The sequence below is a fragment of the Sturnus vulgaris genome, chromosome 2 (genome assembly GCF_052056855.1).
Source record: "Sturnus vulgaris isolate bStuVul1 chromosome 2, bStuVul1.hap1, whole genome shotgun sequence".
Classification (NCBI taxonomy): Eukaryota; Metazoa; Chordata; class Aves; order Passeriformes; family Sturnidae; genus Sturnus; species Sturnus vulgaris.
Genome location: NC_142244.1, coordinates 98,304,554 through 98,328,689, shown reverse-complemented (window position 1 = coordinate 98,328,689; position 24,136 = coordinate 98,304,554).

Below are 24,136 nucleotides of genomic sequence, written 5' to 3'. Positions count from 1 at the left end.
CACCTCCTTGGACCTTGCTGGTAGGGTAATTTTGGGATGAATTTGCTCCTTAAGCAATATAGTTTAATTTCTGATGATGTAACTAACATAGATTTCATACAAGTAGTGATGTTAATTAGGTACTTTAATTGCCAAACTATATCTTGGAATTTCATTTTGTGGAATAGCTCCACTATATTATGCTAAAAAAACCTGACACATTTTTGTTTTTCAAGGTTAACTATGTGAGATATACTTTAATTTTCTATGCTTTCTTGATGTAGCATTTATGAATTCAAGGTATGGAAGGTGACCCTAAGGAAAGTCTTGAGGCCTTCAGCAAACTCAAGGACTGTGATTGTGTCTCTCTGACTGTTTGCAGTGTATGTTTGGAACTGCAGCTGGGTTTGTAGCATGTTCTTGTCTCAGTTTGTTTTTATATTTTTGGGTATGTAAACTATTGTAATCTGAATTTAGAGGCTTATGACAAGTAAAAAATTGACATTTTTTGTGAACCTTTTTTCTACATATTAATGCTGAAATCTCCAACCATTTATGCAATTTACCTAGTGGGAATAGGTGGCAACTTTAGGAATGACCATACCTAATTACGTTGAATCAGGATTTTGAGCAAGTAAATACACTACACTCTAAGTTCCTAAAACTGTATTTATTTCTCCAGTAGTTGTAAATTATAGTTTTGCTTAAAGGCTTGCCTTCACCAATAGTCTGAAATCTAAATAGTCACCAACATATATAAATAAAGACTATTTATATATATTAGCATAATGACTCTGGGCTGATATGCTCCTCTAGCTCCATAAAGTGTACAGACTTCTGTTTCCTCACAGGATATGGTGTATCTAAACATATGTTAAGGGATGGCAAGCCAATGTTATAAAACACTATGAGTGACATGACTGTGGACTGTACTGTTGCATGTGAGAACTGCTTCTCAGGTTACAGAGATAAAGGAGAACAAAATGACATTTATCTGGGCTTGAAAAACCTTTTGAGAAAGTCCACAGAAGATTGAAAAGGAATGCTAGTACACAGCCAGATAAAAAATAGAGTCACAGTTTATAAAGTGGGGTTAGTCAATAAAAATAAAAAAAACAAACCACTGAATAGGGATAAAAGGGCATTAGGAAGACTGAAATGTTTCAAGAATTCTGTGAAGGGACAAATTTACCTAGGACAGAGAATAATTTAACGTTATACATAGTTAAAGAAAGTGCTCAAATGGACCTCTCAGATAATAGAATGTGTCAGTTTTGTATGTTTCTTTGTTTATCATCTTGTTTATCCCTTTATTTCCCTACTGAATATTAAATTAAATAAGAAAATGGGCAAATAGAAGAAATTATGTGTTTCAGTGGAAGTGTAATTTCACTGCTTGATCTTTAAAAATATGTCACTAGCTGATTCTGTTTAGAAATGGTATCAAAAACATCTGTATCTCTGTTTTTGATAGGATGATACTAATCTATTCACTAAATACTGGGAAGAAATACTGTAGATTCAGACTCAGGCTTCTTTGTTTCCTTAGAGGAAAATTCTATATAGTGTTTTTATGGGGAGCTTACACACACTCTTCACATCAATGATTTTGGGATATAGAAGAGCTGAGTGGTGAAAACAGAAAATCTATTCAAGTTTTCTCCTGAAGTGAGAAATATTATGGTATTAAAATGGGCTGAGCCAATCTTTGGTTCTACTAAAGTCAAGCAAGAATTATGGCTTTGCCTTCAATAGTACCAGGCTTTAGCCTTGTGTGTTTATAGATCAGAAATTCTTTAAACAAACAGTGCATCATATTTACACAGTTTGCTAATCCACTTCTCTGAACCAAAACACAATTCCACTTTCCTTTTATGTTTGTTCCTTTCTCAAGCAAGAGCAGCATCACAGAAGTCAGCAAACAATGTCATTCTTTTCACAGTAAACATGTTCTATTTTCAGAGAGAATGACTACAAAAACATCAGCCTTGCTCTTTATCTTTGACCATGCCAGAACAAAGTTTGAGAGCATCTGAATAAGCAAAAGCTTGCATCCATTTTATTTTTTTCCTATTCACTAATTGTACTGGACACAAAATGAGATTGTTCCCTTTAATTTTTTTTATCATTTCAAGTTATAGAAAAATCGTGTGTATTCATCCTTGCACGTAAACTAGTCTGTATCATAATACTAGAGTAATTCCAATTTTGTCACTTCTTTGGCTACCTTCTAAAGATTTTTAATTTTTTCCTGAGATAGAATAAACTAGAGCTACAATAAACCCCTTATCAGTTGTAGAAAATTTAGGGTTTTGGGGAAAAAAAAGGAATTTTCTTCTGGAGCAGCAATAAAAATTACAAATATTTTTGGTAAGCTCTTTACCTATTTTTAAATAGCTCTGCTTTGTTTAATCACAAAAGGAAGATTCCCACGAGAGTCCTTTATTACTCACCTTCTTCTCTGCAGTCTCTCACTGCCATCAGTATGACATTGAATATAGTACATTAAGAATATTTTTTGTTGCTTACATAATTTTTTTATTCTAGTGAGCCTTTATCCATTTACTGGCATTAGTTAATTGAATTTTGCATATATCACAAGTCAAGCCTGTGACTAAGTGATTTTAAGATACTGAACATAATAAATTAACTGCATTAGTTTTATTTGATTGGGTAGTGCAAGGATTTGGGTATTAATCTGTAGTTCCTTTTTCCAAAGGTTGTCTTTAGTTTTCGATAATCATATCCAGGAGAAACATATTTAATTCCCTGTCTACAATTAAAGCAAAATTTTGACTGTCATTATTCTCTACATTTTTAGTTCCACAATTTTTTCTAGAAACATAGAATTATACATATATATTTTCTTTTCTTTTCTTTTCTTTTCTTTTCTTTTCTTTTCTTTTCTTTTCTTTTCTTTTCTTTTCTTTTCTTTTCTTTTCTTTTCTTTTCTTTTCTTTTCTTTTCTTTTCTTTTCTTTTCTTTTCTTTTCTTTTCTTTTCTTTTCTTTTCTTTTTCCTTTCCTTTCCTTTCCTTTCCTTTCCTTTCCTTTCCTTTCCTTTCCTTTCCTTTCCTTTCCTTTCCTTTCCTTTCCTTTCCTTTCCTTTCCTTTTCCTTTTCCTTTTCCTTTTCCTTTTCCTTTTCCTTTTCCTTTTCCTTTTCCTTTTCCTTTTCCTTTTCCTTTTCCTTTTCCTTTTCCAGCAATCTCTAGGCTATCCAGTTACCAGCACTTATTTACAACTTGATCTTGGTTTCTTGGAAATCTTAGTGCAAATCAGAATTAAACATAAGATTCTATTTGTAAGGTTTTTTCTTTCTAGGTTATGCCATATTCAACCATTGACTTGAAAGACCTTTCTGAAGAAATTGTGAATTTTCCACCTTACCGATTTTCACTTTTTCCTGCAGTCTTATATAATCAATGTAGAAGCCTGGGCAGCAAGGAGTTAATGCATTGCTATTCCTCAAATGCTGATGGCCTTTCAAGTGGACAATCTGGAACAGGATGTGTCTGAAAGGGAGTTCTAAGAAGGAAGGGGAGCACCTTTCCAGAGACAGTTTTCCTTGCCCAGGTCCGTGGTGACTGCACAGCATGCGCTGCGGGTGCAGAAAGGGGGACAAGGAGTGGGCAAGACCAATAGAGGGGGATTGAGGCCTCAAAACCTGAGACCAAACAAAAGATTGAGACCTCAGAAGCCTTCGACCCTTTTGTAGAAAAGCCCAGAGGACTGGACTGTTCATGCTAAATCACTCACGTGAATAGAGAGAAGCCCAGTGCCAGGGCTGGGAAAGATTACCTGTAAGGAGGTGCCCACACAAAGCCCAGGTGGCACCCCCAGGACCCTGGGCACTCTGTCATCTAGATAGACCCTGGGCCAAGGGCTATCTGCTATCTGATCTCCCTTTCTGTTTTCTCTTTCTCCCCTCTTACTTTTTATGCTTTTATTGTTATGATAATTACTAGGAGATGGGTGCAAAATACATACTGACTTCCATGCCAAGTGTGTAGTTTGCTAGCAAAACTTTGTGAGCTTTTCTTTTGACCCTTTTGGGCTTTCAATGTTCTTTTTTGACCATGGGCACCTAAAAATCTTGAGTCCTGCTTTCCTTCTAGGAGTGGGACACGACAATTACATTCATCACTGATTTTACATAATGTAGGAATAACCTTTCATTAGAAAATTTATTCCTGTAGAAACAATTTTAGTGAAGGATGAATATTAATGAAGAGAGCAGTGATTGACATTGATGCAGGAGAGAACAACAAAATGAGGGAAGCAGAATTGCAGTTATTAGTAATTGAAGTTCAATGATAATTAAAAATATTAGAAGAATTCCCAATGAACAGAGAGTATCTCTGCCATGTGTGTGACTGAAATATTTAATATTATTTAAAAGCTGAAGTGCTGAGCATTAGTGGTCCCAAAACATGTATTCTTCTTCCCTTTGTAATAATTTTTTGGAGCCCTTCTCCTCTGTAGCATCTCATTTAAAGGATTGACTTGAGCTGTTGTGTGTCTGAGGCTCTCAGTGGTGTATGAGCATCCATCACAACACATTGACTCTACTGGGACTTGCAAATATTAGGGATTTTGCCCTTTGACTATTATTTGTTAAAAAGCCTTTTGAAGCCTATCATCCTCTCAGTTTATAGCTTGCCCTTTCAGAGGCTTTTGTTCTGCTTCACCTTGATTCAAACTCTATACTTCTTAGTGAAACAAAAATTCCAACCTAGATAATATAAAATGCTTGTTTAATTCTGTATCCTTTCCTCACTAAGCAAATTAGTATTTTGACATTGTATAAAAACAAAGAATTACGTATTCTTAAGGGAAATTATTAAAAAAAACCCCTTCAAGTACTCATAGAATCATAGAATTATGGAATGGTTTGGGTGAGAATAGGCATTTAAGATCCTCTAGTTTCACCACCCCTGCCATGGGCAGGAACATCTTCCACTAGATCAGGTTTCTCAGTGCTCCATCCAACCTGGTGTCACTAAACCCTTTGTTGTCCTCCATTCAAGTTACCCTCTGAACTGACAGGAGATGAATCACAGAGTAGTTTTGGTCCTGACTAAAACGACTTTTAGGTTCAGTTGGCCTTTCTTTACTGACTGAAAGAAATTCATCCATGCCTATAGTTTAAGTCATTATAGATGCTCCTTCTGTGGCTTTTTCTTTTGCTTATTTTTACCAAATTAATTTTATGAAATCAAATCAGTCAATGCACTTTTGCTGGCAAATAATTAAAATAATCTTTGTTATATATTTCCCATGTTATGAGTCATATGTGAGAGATTCAGTCTCCAGTTAAAAACCACAGATAGTACCAACAACTAATGACATTATCCTTTCTTTTTATATTGATATTTTTTCTTAATTCCTCACCTCTCAGTGGGTAAAATCACTCTATTTTAACAGGAAATTCCGCCTTCTTTCAGAACTGATCATGTGGAGGGAGGCATTTTGAACAAGGCTTGCAACACTCTTCCTGTGCCATTACTCCTCATGTGTTTCATTGCACATTAAGTTGCAGTACTTGAATTTGCATAAATGTAGCTCAGTGCAATAGCCCTATAGTCACTCTGCAGGGGTACTTGTTTTTTGGTACTAGGTCAATCAGAAAACTTTTCCAGTGTATACAGAGCTATCCCAATGTACTCTCTTGAACAGAAAAACCAGAGAAGGCTCCCTTAGTTTGGGGAAAAATCAACACGTAGTTTGAATTACCTAAGAAAATCACATTCAGAAAACATTCTGCTGTGCTGGGGAATTTTTGTTTCAGATAATATTAGCCAAATATACTTCTAGGCATCTTGTAATTTTACCTGTTTACTTTCAAATCCCAATGACAAATTACATGACACAATCAGAAGCAATGTAGTGAAAATGTAAATAAGATTTTGAGGTCTAGCTGTAGTGCTGTGTAAAGAGAATTAACTGAATTTAATAATTTAAAGAAGTGTTTTGTTTCAGATACACACAGATTTCTGTTCTGTGCCCCTTCATTCCACATCAATGCACCATTATCAATTTCTTTTACAGCCTTCACAGTGTGTCCTTTCACAGTCCTCTGGCTTCCAAGATAACCAGCATTGCATCCCACAGTGCAGTACAAGAGAGATGATAGAGTTGAAGGCAAAAGTAGGATGCAGTTCATGCATTTATGTATTTGGATGGGAGGTAGAGCAACATTTTAGGATTATATATCCTTAAAATGCTTAACCTAAGGTGAAATAAAGCACCTTCCTTGTTTCCAAAGCTGGCGCAGATAAGCCTTCTCCTGCAGGACTGCTGAGGCTTACTACTGCTAGACTAAAGACATCCTTTCAGTCAGGTTTAGCAAACTGTTAGTAACCTGAAAACTTCACAACTGTCATTTTGTATAAACCATTTCCTTCTACAAAAAGAAATGCAAATGTTATTATATGAATGCCAGAAAATATTCAAAACTCTATCTCCTTACCCATGTCAAGATCTATATTGCAGAACAAAAAGGGGCTGTGCAAAACTGAGATACAATTGATGAATTTCGTATTGAAATAGACTGTCAGGCTCTTAATAGCAACAAATAAATAGAATTTTTATAAAAAGAGTTATAGTCCTTAAATGATAAAATCTTGCTCTAGAGTCCTGGGAATATAAAATTCAGCAGACCAGCAATTTCAGTGTTCAAACACATAAAGCAGTTCTGATGAGATATTTTAACTGACACCAAGAAGCTTATTTACTTCTCTGTTTGGGCTTCAATTCCTCCATATGAAAGGGAGGAGAAATGGGATTTTATGCAGCATGTAATAACTGTCATACAGGAAACAGGCTGATTTTAATGACATGTCTTTAATACTGCAGGTTGCCCAATTCCAGTAGAAACTGGAATTTGCGTCTATCAATGAACTCAGTTTTTATTAACTGTCTTATGGGTTCATTTTTGTAGACTGTAAAGCAGTATGGCTGTTTTGCAAAGAGGTTGAAGCCTAGACAACAACTTTATCAAGGGGCGAAAATTGCTAATTTCTGGGGTGGTAAATGAGCTAGTCTGGAGATTTTGCCTCCCTGGCTAGATTAATTAAATTATTTGGACAGATTAGGTATTCCTGTGCTGTATTTCACTTGCCTGAACAGATGGCAAGAGTAAAGTGCAATACTTTACTTGCCCTCCCTGATGATCTGCTTCTTTGTCCAGGCAGTAAATGTCTTAACTCTACAAGTAATGTTGATCCTGCCTCACAAAGGTGTTGAAAGCCTGGATATTGCAAATGTTCTCAGCACCGGTGCTGAGGTCATAGTTGCTCTTAGATTTATTTAGGATGAAGGAAAAAGTTTAGACACTCCAAAGGGCAATTCAAGTCTTTGATGAGATTAATTATCCTCTCACTGAGCTTATGTCTTCTATGCATTGCACAGTATGATCAGGCTTAGCCCCTTGGAGAGGTAACCCCTTAAGAGACTTGGCCAGTTCACAGGACCCAGGCTTTCAAGGGATGCAAATGCAGACATTGGATTTAGTTGGGAATCTAGGCAATACATTTAGTTCAAATGTAGACAATACATTTAGTTCAGATGTATTTTCAAGAAGGATGAAAAAATGCCTCACAAACAGTGTCTGTCTGTGTGTCTTTTATGCCTGATTATAATTTAAAATTTGACCTACTTGCTATCAAATATTAATTTACTTACAGTTGTTTCTGGATAAAGGTGATTTATCTGTACAGAGCTGCAAGAACATCTTCACGGGTACATTGGATTAATTACCTTCTTGATTATAGTATATATTTATAGATGGAAAGGCAGAGGATTTCAGAAAGGTCTAGTGATAAGGAAGTCATTGATTCTATTTCAGTTGTTCATCAGAGGGCTCAAAAGTAATTTGTTTAAAACAAAGCTCATCAGATCTCTGCACATTCTAGTCCCTAGGAAGTTTCTCTTTGTCAGATCCAGGTTGTGCAAAGAAATTGTTGAATGGATTGGATTGCATCTGTCTCCATTTAATCTGTAAATTTAGGTGCACTTTTCTCAAGAGAGGGAAATTTCACTTAGTCTGGTCACCTCCTTTCAGGAGGATCCATCTGCACCTATTGCAAGTCTGGAAAGCAGCAAACAAAATGAGAAAGAACATGTAAATAATGTATTTTCCACCACATGGAGCTATGCAGTCTTCTTTTAAAGCATTAACTTTTTCTCTAAAAGGAGGATGGAAGGGGTAAGACTTTATGTTTAATGATATAAAACTAAACTGTATTGAGAAAATACCATATTCCACATATCTTATTGGTGGAATCACTTTTATGGATGGGAAAGAATTTAAGTGTGACAAACTTGTAGAAAATTAATGAATTGAATTAAAAATCTGTTAGTGGAAAATTCTTTGTTTATTTCAAATGATGTATCAGAATAATTTTAATATGATCCATTAATGTTTTAATGATGTTTATATCTATCAAATTAAAGTTTTAAATGTTACTAAAGCTATATATTTTATTTTGAAAATTTGAAATTAGTATTTTTCACCATGAGGACCGTTGAGCAGCAGAACAGGTACTCCAGGAGTTTGTCTAGGCTCCTTCTATAGATGTTTTCAAGGCTAGAGTAGAGAAAGACCTCAGCAGCTGTTTCTGACCCTAGAGCTGGCTTTGTTTTGATCAGAAGCTCGAATAAGAGACCTTATGAGGTTTCTCCCAGATTAAATTATCCTGGATGGACACAGAATATTGGGGAAATTGGGCTGGGACTGAAAGGAGAAGGAGTCACCCTTTAAATGAGAAGTGTGGTTGTATTGAGCTTTGTCTTGGTACAGGTGATGAGTCAGCTGAGCCTGGGAGTCAGGATTACTCAGGCAGAGTAGGATCAGTGATGTTGTGGGTGTCTGCTGTAGACAACCTGGTGAGGAAGCTCTTCCTAAGGAACTTTTTCTCTGAAGAATAGGCAAAAAGCAGGACCCCCAGGCATAATTTTAGAAAAACAGATTTTGTGCTGTTCCCATATTTTCTTGGGAGGATGTCATGAGAGATAGCCCCAGAGAGAAGAGCCCAAAAGAGCTGATATTCAACATCATCCAGTCCGAGCTCAAGAATGGTTTTTACTGATGAGCAGGAAGCCAAGTAAATTTATCATGAGACTGCATAGATGAAGAAAGATTAATGACAAAATTCAGACATGAAAATGAAGTATAAAAGAGGTGGAAACAGGGACAGATGACCTGGAGGGAATGGAAAAGCATTGTCTGAGGCCAGGATACTTAATGCCTTCCTTGACTTAGTCTTTATTTGTAAGATTGGTTTTCATGAATATGAGATCTCTGAGACAAGAGAGAAAGTCTGAGTCAAGAGAAGTCTGAATCATCCTCATGGAGAAGTATCTGACTGGGGAACATTTAAACACACTGGACAGACATAAGTCCAAGTGAACTGACAGGATGCACCCCCAAGTGCTGAGGGAAACAACTGGTGCAGAGACACCATTGTCATCTATGGAAGGTCACTGTGACTTGGAGAGACTGCTGAGGACTAGAAGAAAGAAAATGTTGCCCCTACCTCAAGAAGGGAAATACAGACCCGGCAACCTCACCTCATCCTTGTGAATGTGATGGAGCAAAACTTTCCCTAAATAATCTCCAGACTCATGAAGGAAGAAAAGGTTACTGGGGACTTATCAAAGGGGATATCTTGCTTAATCAGCCTGATAGTTTTGTGTGATGAGACTGTCTTGGTGCATGAGGAAGAAATAGTGAATATTATTATTGATATTTTTTATCTTGACTAACAAGGGTTTTGACACCATCTTCAGTAACATCGTCATAGGCAAACTGAAAAAGTATAGTTTTGAAAAAGAGATGGTGAGTGGATTAAAAACTGAATTGCTGGCATCAAAGCTTTGTAATCAGCAGCAGTCAGACCAGTTTCCTCCTCTCACAGGGATTAGCTTCAAGGCTACCTGGGGCCTCTGAACAACAAGGTTATATAAAAAAAATGAAAGAAACAAAGGTATTCTGACAAGGAGGAAGCAAGACCTTTCTTTTTCCTATGAAATGCAAACCTAGTGCTGCATAATATTCAAGTAGCTTGAAAGGTCATGATCCTGATTTCTAACTAATTTGTTTACACCATTATGGCAGCATCATAAACACATACACAATGGTGCATTTCTGAAAATAGATGAATCCAACCAAATCAGAAAAACCTTTCTGGACAAAATGTAGAGAATTTAAAAGGAACTTAGAAACTTCTATAAACATATTATTCTACTTTTAAATGTCCTATATTGTTTAGCAGAGAATTTATCTCATTGGAAACAAAACCTGATTTCCTTTTACAGAAAATATTGATATTTATATATGTAACATTTCCTTAAAGAAAAAAAAAAACAACAAAAAACCCCAAAAAACCAGGAAAACAATTCAACAAATATTTCAGTTCTGAAAATGACCAAGGAAGATAAAATTTCTTTCTTTTATATTATCAAATGATGATAGTTCAGTTCAGGAAACTGTTCCAACTCTTACCTTCTAAAATTTCTATATTTCATGAATAATATTACTGGAGATAAATAGCCCAAAGAAATTAACCAGAAAGCCTACACAATAGCACTAACAGTTAGCCTTTCAGAATGTAATTGCATGTTTCAAAAGGAAAAAAATGTGAACAAAAAAATAACTACATAATAGAAGCTCTGTCAATGTAGATAAAATCAGTCTATAGTTATCATGAGTATTAGCAGAGCTCCCACCTGGCATGTTAAACTTCTGTACGTGTGAATCAACAGTGGTTTCATCCTTAATTAAAGTATGTATTGCAAAAGACTTGGCCTTTTTCTCATTTATTCCTTTTATCTTGTTCCATGTCTTTTCTGCTGAAATACGATGTTTATACAGCTATAGAAGTTTTGCCAGCAATATTTCTTAGATCTTCTAATAACCCCTTGAGCCTGAATATGCTTTTCCTTTACAATCTCCCAAATCCTGAAATTTTAACACATGTTTTGCCTTATTCAAAATGTTTTTCCTTTCTTCAAATGCCTCATAAAAATTTCCTACCAAAGCTCTAGAGGGTTGCTATTTTTCTGAAATGCTGCAGGAAAAGTAGTTGATATATATACACCACAGAGTCCCCTTACAATCAGTAGCAGGAAACACAAAATCCCCAAAAGAAAGAGCAGAGAAAATAGCAATCTTGATTTAGAAAATGGAAAAAGAAAAAAACCTACTATCAGACTGAACCTTCCTGCTGAAAGCTTTTTATTTGTTTGGGTTTTTTCCATTTATATTTATCAGAGGGTGGTATCAAAGAAGAGGGATAGTATTTCATCAAAAAGATGTTCAAATTTTGATCTTAAACATTTATGATTTTGTTAGATTTACAGAGTGGCGTTTAACCATCAATCTGCTTCCCATTGAGAGAGACTTGAAAACATCTTACTGATCTTACAAGGCACTGGTATTGCACTTCTATCATTTTCTTTCATATCTCTTCCTCAAAAACTGTTTACAAGAAGTTTAGCTTCTGATATCTGTGCTGTGGTTTTCAAGACTGTTAGTCATTAGGAAAAAAAATGTCACAAGTATCGCATAACTTAGGCCAGATATCTTAAGTAAATCAGACAAGTAAAAGTGACAGTCAATTTCCCCTGAATACCTATATAAGGTTTCTAATTTGATTAGCTCAGGTGTAAAACTAGAGGAGATAAATTCCAGGCTCTGAGAACTGCTGCTGAAGTTTTGTGCTTTCTTTCTTTTTCAAACCTGTTTTCTCTATTCAGAGAATATTTTTACCCTGAATATCACCCCCATGAATCTTCCCTGATTATGATGGTTTATAATTATCTCTCAAGAAAGAATCAATTTTTATACCCAAAAAGCAGGTGCTGTCTGCCAGGCACCAATTAGATATTTGGTACCTCATTCAGCAATTGGAAGATTTGTAACATTCCACAAAACCAGATTATTGCCTGTTGAGTGTCTTATTTAAAATAGTTTTAAATAGACTTGTCAGTGATTGAACAGAAATTATAGGATTTAATTGCAGTCAGCTATTGATGTTTACATCTGATCTAATTACCCAAAATTTTTCTTTAGAACCAATGAAAAAAAAATACCATGTAATTAATTTGATCTGATTTTGATGTGTGCCTTAGTATGAGTAATTTTCTAGCTATCTTTTTCTCTTTTTTTACTATAAAATGATCTCAGGTGACCAGCTCAGACACAGATGTCTCCACTGCATAAAAGCCTGTGGTGCATTATCATATAGAATAACATCTTATTGCTATTGCCTTCCACTGCTAGACCCCTTTGTGGTGACTGTGGTTGTTTGGTTCTTGCCTTCACTTATAAGCTCTTCAGAGCAATGTAAAACAGAGCAAAATGGATGATAGCTTATATTGGGTGCCAATGTACAATACTGCATGATATGATAAATAACAACAATAGCAAAAAAATATAATAAAAGTATTACTATAGGTAGAACAGAAAAAGATCAGGAATTTGGAGTATTTTTTGAAAACTGAAACACTTAACTCAAATATGAAATCCACTTATAATAAAAAAGAAGGGATTACTAGCAAAAGTAATCAACTCATGCATTAGTGTCATCATACACACTTAAGTTGCAATCCATCATATTCTGATTAGTAGTTTTCCTAAATGCTAATAAATTACAACTACAGAATTCTTAATCTAACAGCATGGAGTCCTGCAGTTTCTGAAGAGTGATATTTCATTTGCTGTAGTGAAAGGGTTATAACATCTCTCTAATTCTCAGGTAGCTAAATTTTCATGTAATTAACTTCAGTGTCTTTCTCCACTCCTAGAATTACCAAGTAGATCTCTTTAAAAAGAGAATAAACTGATGCATCCAATCATTGATAAAAAATGTGTACACTTTTATTAACATAAAACCTGGTCATTCTATGGAGGAAGAAAAGCCAGAGTGACTTTTTCATTATGATTTTATTCTGTTAATTGTCTAAATTTTACACTGAAAAAGAAAGCTGTGAAATTGAAGCTCAACAAAAATGCATTTATCCTGGTGCTTTAGAGATCCAGCCTAATGCTTTTAAAAAGAGTAAATTACATAAGTGGTAGGTTCCAGTTCTTTTCACGTACATGCTGACAAAGAGGAAGAAAAGATGCTGGATGGAATGTCAGATTTTGAAAATCTAGAAACATTTCCTGAGCTGGTATGGAAGGTATAGCTTGCAGGACAAAATTATCTAGGTGAATTTATTACATATTACACTACTGATTGTAACTACATGGTCGAGGGGGTAATGGCCTCCTGTTTAATAAACTCATCAAAAAGACCCAAAAACCCAAGGCCAATGAGAAAGGAAAAGATTTATTGTTTGACACCAAAGACTATGTCCTAGATATGCTGACAGAGAAAAAAGAACACCTGCCCACAAAAAAGGCAGTTATTTAGCTGCTTGACAGCAAAAGATAACAGGGAAGTATTTAATTAATGTTTAATATAATATCATATATATATTCAAAACAGTCAACATCCCTCAATTTAATCTTGGTAAATCAGATTAGATAGCATTAACTTGTGTTTTCTTTGTTTTCATAAAAATGAAAATTAAATTAAACTCACCTTGCATTGTTTATTTGTTTGATCGCATTATTTGGCTTGATCTATGATGGCCTACCAACTAATTTCTAGTCATTTAACATAAATATTTAATTTTTTTGTTACAGGCACGGAGACTCATTGACAGGAAAAACCTCACAAGCTTTATACAAGACCTTTTTGTTTATCTGTTAGTAGCTATAGGCTTAATGCTGATAAATTCACACATATTAACTGTGATCTGAGATTGGCAACAGACAATGTAGACAAGAATCAATATTAGAGGCCAAATGATACAGTCTTCATTCCCTGATTGAGAAATGTGCAATAAAAACATTTATACCTTGTGTCAGCACTCTGAATCTTCTGTAGGTTATAAACAGGCACAGAAACCTCCAGGGAACTCTCACTGGACCTCTTTTACACAGGACTTCACCTTAAGATCCAATATCATATCAAGTGACAGCCATCCACCTTAACAGAGCAACCCATAACATATTGATGCACTTCTTTTTTGAATGCAATCCTATTTTTTAATGTCCTTTTCCAAAAAGAGCTCCAAGAGAAAAGACCATAGTATCCAGATTTTGAATTCCATAATGCCATTCAAAGCAATTGAATAGTTCTTCCAAGAAATTCCCTCTTATTGTACTCCAGAATTCTCATTTCTCTCTTTTGGAGCACCCCATATGTATCTTGTATTCTATCAATCATTGATTAAGAATCTTAAACCTTTTAATTTTACTATGTACCAGTGCTTTTTCAAGTAAGAACTTTTGTTCATGATGTTTGCTTTAAACATCTAAATCAGATTCTAGAGATTTTTGATTACTATGATCTATCTGGTCACATGTTCCCATTGATCACTGAATCTAGACATCTATCTTCACTGACAGAAAAATGCCTACACTGTGGATGTCTAAATTTGTCAGATTAATCCCTCTCTTGATGTCTGGCCTTATGACAATCTTAATGAATATTTCGAAGAAGAGTCTTTCATTAGTTTTTGTAATTTGATCAATATTGAAATCTTCTGCAAAGCTATGATGACAAAATTCCTGATATATTTCAGGAATTCTTACCACCTCTGCCTCCACTTGGCAGGCCACTGAGGAGCTCAGGCTCTCAGTACATCTCTTTTAAAAATACCAGAAGGGGAGGATGTTAGGAGCCTTGGAATATCCAGTTAAGTAAGAAGCAATGATGTTGTTGTCTTGATGTAGGTATCCTGAACATGTGAAAACTTACACACTGATTTTGATGCACATATTTAGTTACATCTTTAGCAAATCTAAATGTGTATTGGTCATCCTCAGCTTTTTCAGTAAAAGGAGAAGAGCAAATCCTTTTCAGTACAACAACATATAATCATAGAGCTGTGGAAGAGTTTGGATTGGGAGGCACATTTAAATGTTGTCTAGTTCAAGCTCAACCCCACAGTGAACAGGGTCATCTTCAACTCGATCAGGCTACTCAGAGCCCTGTCCAACCTGACTTTGAATGATTCCAGGAAGGGGACACCCACCTTCTCTGTGGGCAGTGGGCAAGATGAAACCTGACCCAGTGTTTCATCAGCCTTCTAGTAAATATTTCAGTTTAAAACCATTACTCTTTGTCTTATCACAGCAGACCCTAATTAGATGTTTGTTTCTATCTTTTTTATAAGCGCCCTGTAAGTACTGAAATGCTGCAATTTTGTGTCCCAGATCTCCTCCCCGGGTTGAACAACCCCATCTCTCAGCCTTTCCTCACAGGAGAGCTGCTCCATTTCTCTGATCATTTTTGTGGACCAGTTCAAACAGGTCTATGATTTTCCTGTGCTGAGGATCCAAAGCTGAATGCAGTACTCCAGATGGAATCTCATCAGAGCACCTTAGAGGAGTAATGTTCCTGATGTATTCTGAGATAACACCTTGGGATGTCATTGCAATCTAAGAATCTCAAATTTAAATTTTTATAGAGCATCCCTAAGATCTAATCAGGGAACCCCCACAGAGGGTCACTGAAGGCCATATTTTATCACTAAACAATTTAACCACAAGCTCGTATTTAGGCATCTACTTTTTATTTATTTTGTGATTGGGCAATGAACTATGCTGCCAAAAGAACTTCTTGTGTGTGTGTCTTTGTCTTTTAAATTCTCACTTTGCTTGTTGAACTGGAACAAGAAAAAAACAATCACTTCCTGGCTGAAAAAAAGGAGAAAGCAGGTGTGTAATGTGAACAGACACATTAGACCACGACATAAATACTGTTTTATTACGAATGAAAAGTCTGATTGTACTGGTGTTAGCAAAAGCAGGGTTGAAGAGACTGCCAAAAGAATTAAACTAAGGAAAAGCTTTATTTTCTAAGATATTTATATAAAACAATAGAAATTTAAGAAGTATAGGGCAAATGAATCAGAGGTGGGACTTATGACCATTCCTTGCAGTTATGGAAACACTGAAAGATCTAAAATCACAAGATTTAGTGCTTTCTACAGCACACATGATGTGTCCAGATGCAACAGCCATTTTTTGGTGTCCAGGAAAATGCTCTCAGTGACTGTAGGGAAGGTGTAGTGTTTCCATAAACTGTACATCAGGAGCAAATATTAGAAATGCATTGAGCATGTATTGGTGCATTGACCTCTGTCCCTCCAGGTACATGCAGTGATCTGTTGTCTTCTCCAGGTGTCACACAGACCATTACAGTACCGAGCTGGCACTGTGACATCTAATAACAAGCCTGCTGTGCTGATGTTGTAAACCTGATTCCAATTCCAGCTGCAGAAATCTTGCTATCTGAAGTAGAAATCTTGGGCTTAGTATCATCATACTGCGATAATCAGGAAAATTTTAAATTGCACATTCTGTAAGTTAAGAAAAAATTATGTTTTATATATCCTTCCATCTTCTCATCATGGTGTAAATATCACCAGAAGATCCTGCCTGAGAGATTGCAGAGAGCAGTTTCAAGGACTGTTTTATTTTATTGGGTGAAAATTACTGTCTGTGTAATGGCTCAGGTAAAAAGCAATAAAGCTGTCTCTGGATGCTTGCCTGGCCTTCAGCTTTGCTAAAAGTATATGCTGAAAAACAGATTAGCTGAGAAACTTTACAGAAGTTGACTGCTGCCATTGCTGTGTCTGTATGGAGAACGCCAGTGCTGCTAGACATCTCTGAAAAGCTTTATACTCCTGAATGCATAATAGTGTAATCTCAGCACTACTTAAATCAGTAAGACCTGTTAAACCCCAAGAAGACAGATACTTGAGAAACTAGTGCATTTTAGTCCTTGTCACTTCTAGGTGCACATGATTGAGACTGATATTCCTATTTGATCTAGCTGAAGCAGCTCAAACAATGATCACATTTGTTTAGACAACTGGTTCATATGGTGTAAGCCCTTTAATGGGTATGAGGTCAACTATCCATGGCAATGCCAAACAACAACTAAGAGCCTGATCCCCCTTTCTACCCACTTGCCTAAATTCTGTAATTCCCTATAGCTGTAGAACATTCTTACCACAGCATTACAATGATTGGGTGACAGAAGAATGAAGGGAGGAAGGAAGGACTGTTCAGGAATGCACCAGCTCCAACAGATAGGTCTGTGTAGGCCAGGATGGAACCATGCAAAGATGCTGGCAGCAGCTTAGCTGCATCAGCCTGTCAGCTGGATTTGTCACACTGGGCTCAGCACTGCACCAGGAGCCTGTGCTCTTTCTGACTCTCTGCCAGGTTCAGTCAGCTGTAGCTCAGATCTCTGCTGTGATACCATAATGCACTAAAAATGTCTAAATTCATGGTCCTCTCTGTCTTGAAAAGACTTCCTAAGGCTAAAATGTGGGAAAATCAGTCAGTACCTAGCAGTTTTTTGTGTTCATTGGATATGTTTCACTACCTGCAGGACTCTAGGATTTTCAACAAGCAGAAGATAAGTCAGCAGTGCCTGACAGATGCCACAAGTATATGCGGTGAGCAGATTCTCACCCAGCAGTTTTTTTAAAGGAGCTCGTGTGTTTAGGCCTGATAGAGTGTCAGGAAAGGACAATTACATTTAAAACTCCCAGCACACAAGTCAGTTCACATCTAACACTTCTGCAGTGCACCCTGAGATCCTCAAGAGCGCCTTGAGTGAAAAAGGTGACATCCTGTGGACTGAGCCATGAAGACACACAAACTCTACTGTGACTTCATTTAGGGGGAACTTCGCTTTTTACCTTATCTTTGGCAGCAGAGTGATGTATGCACACCTAGAATTAAAAAAAAACAAACAAGAGACTAAGGTTAGATATGGCAAGTACTGCAGTTTCTCAGCATGATCAGATTTCTGGCACTTCTGATGGGAAGCAAAGCAGACAATCACTGTGAAAATTATGGTAGATCAAGGAGCATGTCTGGTCTGGGAAGAGGACTCATTATAAATAGTACCAGGCATGTACACTAAAACTTGGAGGTCTGCTATCTAGATAAATCATTAGTACCTAGTATTAGGTAAAATCAGGATATGTTGATTGCCACAGTTAGAGGGAAAGAGCAGGAAAGCAGATGAGGAAGGTGTGCTTTCTTTTCTTGGCAGTGAAGTCTCTCATTTATGCTAGCAGGAGGCATTAACAATACTACCAACAGAAGCAGAAATTTGAATTGTACTTATTGCTGCATTTTCTGGTGACAGATCCCTTCAGTTTCCTTAGAAATAGATACTCTGATATGTGGTGAAGGTTGTGTATAATAAGTCACTCAACAGAAATCTGTCAAATTAATCCACTATCATAATGCTAGATAATAATATTTAAGAAATATATATATGTATATAGGAAGATAGCTAGATAGACATAGATTATAAAATATATAACATTTATATTATTCTTCTTGCATTCTGAGAACATATATGGCTAATATCACTTGTAATTTAACAAGATTGCTAGAAACCCTGTATCCAAAGGCTATGTTTATTATCCACATCTGCATTTAGTTTCTTCAGGCTACCGTGACAGTAAGATATCTGTCATCTACTTCATAGAAACAATCTGATTAATCATCTTATGCCAAATGTCAAAGAGCAGCCTGCAGTCAGCTTCTGAAATTTATATTTAGGTATTTATCAGTTTTTGGTTCCTGATAACAACCAGCTAGTCTGTTAATTTTTTCTTAAAAATAATTTTTTCTTAAGATACTTTTGAAAAACTCTATGAGGTTGCAAATGTTGTGGGTGAATGCTTGAAGGATTTAAATTTATTGCTAATAGTTTTGTCTCGTGGGAACAAAGATATTTACAAGAGCAAATATCCAAATTAGTTCTGATTGTACAGAAATACAAATTTTTAGTGTGAAAACAGGAAAGAAAAATCAGAGGCATGCATCTATTTTCTACTAATTGTTAATATGACTCCAGTCATCTGATGAATGAAGACCTATGTTCAGCCTGGACTATTAGACTTACCATTAATCCAGATGACATCACTTCTCTTTGTTATAAAATCAGAGTATGTCTGAAATTAGAGCAGTAAAAGAAGGTCAAGTCACATTTTATTCACAGAGTATAGTTCCTAGAGTAAATTATAGCACTAAAATATGAGTTTGCCACAATTTGTTTTTCAGGCATCTCTCTACCTTACCTTCATCTATTTTTTCACATCTTAGACCGACATGCCCTGGAAGAAGTAACACTAAAAAACCTTCCTAATCACTTGCCATCAAACCAGTCACTCAACATAGATGACCCAGACAACTTAGGCAAGAGATGTCTTGCCTAAGAGATGTCTTAGGCAAGAGATGAGGCAAGAAATGCCTTTCTATGAGAAATTAATATCTGTGAATAATGTTACAGAAAGCACTTCCATGCCCTCTGCTATGGATTTTATTTTGATTGAGATAATGGGATTTTGCAAATGTGAAAGTTTCAGTCAATTATACCATGTACAAATAGTGTGCTAAGGGCACAGACATGGCTATATACCTTTCCATCCTAAAGACCTTCTCAGTTTCTGACTCTTTTATTACCCTGCATTACTGTGCAGTGGTAATGCACTGTGGTATTTGGATCTATCACATATTTTTATGTAGTTTTATATATGGTATAAAAAGTGCTATTAGAACACTGAACTAAAATAGATATTGAGAACTACATTGCATATATGATATTGAAATCTTTGCCGATATTAATAGCTAATTTTAATTTTTTTAACCTTTTCTTCGCCTTATCTATAAAATTTTGTTTTATTAATAACTTCAGGGATGGCTTTCTGACATTATCCTGCATATCCATCAGCAAAAATTTCTGCTACACTATTAGTAGTAAAATGCAATCAGAACCATACATTTTTGGTGCCACTTAGTAAAAAAAGAAAGACAACCTTATGGTGAATAATGGGAAAAACTTATTTATTAAATAATGGTTCCTTCTTCTAAGTAATAATTGTGTTTGTGCTTCTTACAGCAAGATTTCCTGAACTGATAAAAATATTTTAGCACACAACCATTATAAATTGCTTATCACTGATGATGAACCAGGTAAACTTGTTCTTGATGAAGATAAAAGCACAGATAAAAATCAGTTATTAATTTATTTATGTCCATTCCTTTCCAGCAAATAGGAAGGTACAATAATAGGAACAGACTGGCTTTTATCTGTGCTGAGGGAGTTGGCAAGCCCAAGGGATAGAGTCTATGCCTGCAAATAATGAAGGGTCAGGCACTATACTGACTAGATGATCATCAAGAAATAAAATAGCAATAACTCCTTGAGAAACACTCAGGTGTGGAGAAAAAATAATACAAGGAAATAATGAGGCTGTAGTACTTTGACACAAAAAGCAGCTGTGAAAGAACAGAGCTTCTCTGTCTTGCTACACTTCTGAAGAGGAGCTGTAGGCTACATCTTCTAATCCCTTGTAGACTACATATACTAATCCCTTAATAGCAATAGTGAAATGATTGATTAAACTTTTGTTAATTAATTTTTGTCAGGTTATTTTTGGCAATAAGAAAAACCATAAATGCAGTGTTAAATGTTGCTAACTAGACTGACAAATTTGCCCAAGGGAATGCTGCTTCTAGAAAATACTAATATGTTTGAAATGTTTTACAAGACATATATGACATCTTAAGTATTCTGAGAAGAGGCTTAATCATTCCGTGCTCTGAGTTCAGTGCTACCATGGGTAACTTTCTGACATCTTTTCACCATGCTTTCTTAGGAAGGAGTAAAACCAGTTACTTACGTTTCTATTTCCTTCTGCCTCCTCTTGCATCCATTTAACATTTGCAAGTCTCTGCCTAAATGAAGCAGCTTGTTAGCACACCCTGTAAACCAGATTACTAGAACTGTCATTATTTGTAAAGCTTTCAGGGTGAGCTCACAAGCACTTGCAAATGAAGACATGAAAGGTCATGGTAATGCAGAATGCTAAGAAGTAATGATAATGCAGAAGTGGCAGAAACTGAAGATGTCTTCTAGGAAGAAAAAATACATAGCTGTGACCCAAATGATGCCTCAACTTCTCAGGAGTGCTTGTCTCCTGCAGTGCACTCCACATCACCAGAACAAAAGGTGATGTTTATTTGAAAGTCAGTGGAGGGATGCTTGCTGAAGCACATTTGTCAGAGTAACTTTCAATTTTCTTATAATTACTTTTAGTAGAGTACAACCACATGAAATAATCCTTTTAATATGTGTCCAACCCCTACTGATGATCACCTATGCCAGTGCTAGGGGCTCCAGCTAGTCAGCTTTCTTCCACAACTTTACATTAGGACCTTAGGTGGCAGTGGAGTGCTGAGTAGTGATGTCTTGGGAAACTTATCCTTGCATTGTATGGCTACATACCGGTACTTCAGCACAAAACCAGATGTCTTGAGATCTTTCAGACCAGTCAGGGAGATATTTAACACATTCAGGAACCTAGAGAATAGACAGTGCTAAAAAGTGGGCAACGGAATTTTAACATTAGGCTTGAAGGTTTTTTTATTTTTTAATTCTAAATGGCATATATTTTTCCTTGTAGACACTCCTTTTATTTTCTCATACATAAAATTAAAGAAGTGATTCAAACCTCTTTTTTAAAGTATTTCAGATATCCACTGCAGAAAAGTGAAATTAAAAATACTTGTGGTAATGATACATGAAAATACTTTTGCATTAAAGTTCTTTTGATTAAATATGTATTAATAATTGTAGTGAAAATATATAAAGATTTGTACACTCTAGCATTTGTATATTAACAAGCAGTGGCTTCTTGTCTGTTGTGCATTGATTTATAGCATTTGAAATTACCACAGTGGAGTAGTTAGGAAGTATCTTGTGGAAAAAAATATGATAAAAAGATACAATGGGCAGGCAAATAGAATTGGAAAAGTAAGAAAAAGTAAGAAAGAGATTCTATTTACATCAATGCAAAATAATTTTTTCAATGGTTTTGTCTAGGAATACTTATCCAGACTTCATCCATTGCCTGAAAAGGGGCTACATAGTCTACAAATACTTTTTTTCTTCTTGGGTTTGCATCAATATTGCATGGTTTCAAGCCAGTTCACCTTAGTGTTTGCTTTCAGCTCTACACACTCCACTCAGTATAACCAAACAGAAGTTGTATTTATGCAGAAGAAAAATATCATGCAGAAAAAAAGAAGGAAAAAACATGAAGATATGCAGAAAATAAATGTATATGAATTCTCATATCTTTGACAAAAATCTCTCATTTATCAAGATTTTGTAGCAAATTCACTACAAAAGGAAACTCTCCAACTCCATGATTTTCCCGTTCTTTCCCTATACCTTTAAAAATGTTGAACCAAAGATAACAGGGCATGGATTGGTTTCCCAGAGATAGTGTTGTCACCATCATCCAGCTCGAGTCAGGCAACCTGGCTGGTTCAGAAGGTGTGTATAGGCTGCAGCCATGGCAAGCCATGATACTCCTTAACATCTTTTGATGTTTGCTACTATGAAGTATGTCTGAAAATTCTCACGGAAATGACATTAGCCATGCACTTTTATGAAATGGATCAGGCCTCGTGCCCTCCTGACATTTGGTTTTACTGGTTAAAATAAAATACTGACTGGATTTCCCTGTTTCCAAAAAAGTCACTATTTACCATACAACATTTCTGCATCTTCAGATGTGTAGTTCCTGATTTCATCACTTCTGACTGAAATGAATGTCTTTAATAACACTTCCAGTGCTCTGCCATTCTGATACCATTTTTACTCCTTCAAGATGGAGCTTTCTGCACTGTTATCTCTGATGTACTATTTATATCAGAAGTGGAAGCACAGAGCAGCAGCTTGTTCCAGGCAGGAAGGGACCTCAGGACATCCATAGACCAACTCCTTACCCAAAGCAGGGCCACACTGCTCATGGCTTGTTCCAGAGCTTCAAATCCTTCCAAGCCCAGAGATGTCACAACATCTTGGAGCAACCTCAGTGATGTCTCCTCACAGGATGTGTGGGTTTGTTAGATGCCCCCAAATCTGTCTTGTCTCTAGGCTGAACCAGCCCAGTTCCCTCAGCCTCTCCTCAGGGAACAAGTGCCACCAGGCCAGGAAGAGCCCCCCCAAGCTCCCCCCATTTCTCCAGGTGTTTGCTGTGTTGGTCCAAGACTGGACACCATCTCCAGCTGTGCTCTGAGGAGCACCATGTGCAGGGGGACAATCCTTTACCCCAGTCCGTGGCCCATGGACTCTGCTGGCTGCCTTTGCTCCAGGACATGCCATGTCCAGCTCCCTGCCCAGTCCCACCTCAGGGCCCCTCTTTCCCCAGGCTGTCCCATGGCAGGGACCCTGCTCCCCAGGGCACTTCTTGGCCTTGCACTGGCTGGCTTTTATGGGGCTCCTGTCAGCCCATGCCTGCAGGTCCCACTGGCCTTGCCACAAGGTGTGCTGAGCTGCATGTGGCAGATTGTTATTGAGAAGAAGCCTATGGAAACATAATTATACATATAAGTGTTCCCTGACTGACCTTACAAATTAATTTCAAAGGCAAAACCTTATGAATAAACATTAGGAGTAGCTACTATGCAGTCAAGTTCTTTGCCATAATAGTCTTATTGTAAGGGGCACTGAGGGATTCAGAGAGTAGCTGTGTATAGGCTCAAAATTCTTAAAATAATTGCAAGGTTAGAGACTAGCATACTCCCCCATCACTTCCACAGATCTGATTAAACAGTCTCTTAAAGAGAAAAAAAAAAGGCAGGGAAAAAATGGAGTTTAATGTTGTACTCTATTTATTTTAAAGAAAATTACTTTGGTTTCCCATAGGAAGATGATAATTAAGGAAACAAAAGAAAAAGAAATAACTGAAGATAGGCAACAGCTTTTTACATGTGTAAAGAAGAGCATCAGAGACTTTAATCTTTTTTGCCCCTTGTGACATGAGCTTTGAAGGAAAAAGACTCTTAAGTGATTGCACTTGGCAAATGAGCTGTGGTCTTTCACCCCCAAAGACACCCCTAAAAGATAGGTATTTGATATATTCAAATATAATGTTGATAACTACAGATCTCTGAGCAGTAGAAGGAATAAATTTATCCAGGAAGGCTGTCCTTGTTTGAAGCGTTTGTCAAAACTGAAGCTGTTATTGAGCAGAGCTGTTAATGAAAGAAATGC